The following is a 447-nucleotide window of genomic DNA, read 5'->3' as shown; positions in this document are numbered from 1 at the left end:
GTAATAATTTTTACTTTATTTAAAAATTAATTTTGACTATGAAAAATTCAAATTAAACCTCCATGTTTAGAATTTCAAATAAAATGTTATTTCGTCTCATTTGTGAAAAAATATAATAAAACACAACTCTAATTTTAAAAATTTCTAGTAAAATAAAAAATATTTAATTTCTAATTATATATGGCCAAATGCCCACCAAATTCATGATTTACCCTTTTTGACATGAGTCGAATACATAAAATTTAAGGAGATGACATATTTTATATCCAACATATGTTTGTTATTTAATTTAATGTTTATTTCTAACATAATGTTGAAATGAATATTAGATTACGTATTCTTTTAATATATAAGTTATAAGTTATTTTTTAAATTATAAAAAAAAGTACTTTCAAAGTGTAATGCCCATTATTACTCTTTAATTTATTTACGTGAAAATATTAAAAA

This window comes from Solanum tuberosum, unplaced genomic scaffold (assembly GCF_000226075.1).
Source record: "Solanum tuberosum cultivar DM 1-3 516 R44 unplaced genomic scaffold, SolTub_3.0 scf00132, whole genome shotgun sequence".
In the NCBI taxonomy this organism is placed as follows: Eukaryota; Viridiplantae; Streptophyta; class Magnoliopsida; order Solanales; family Solanaceae; genus Solanum; species Solanum tuberosum.
This window is presented reverse-complemented; position numbering follows the sequence as displayed.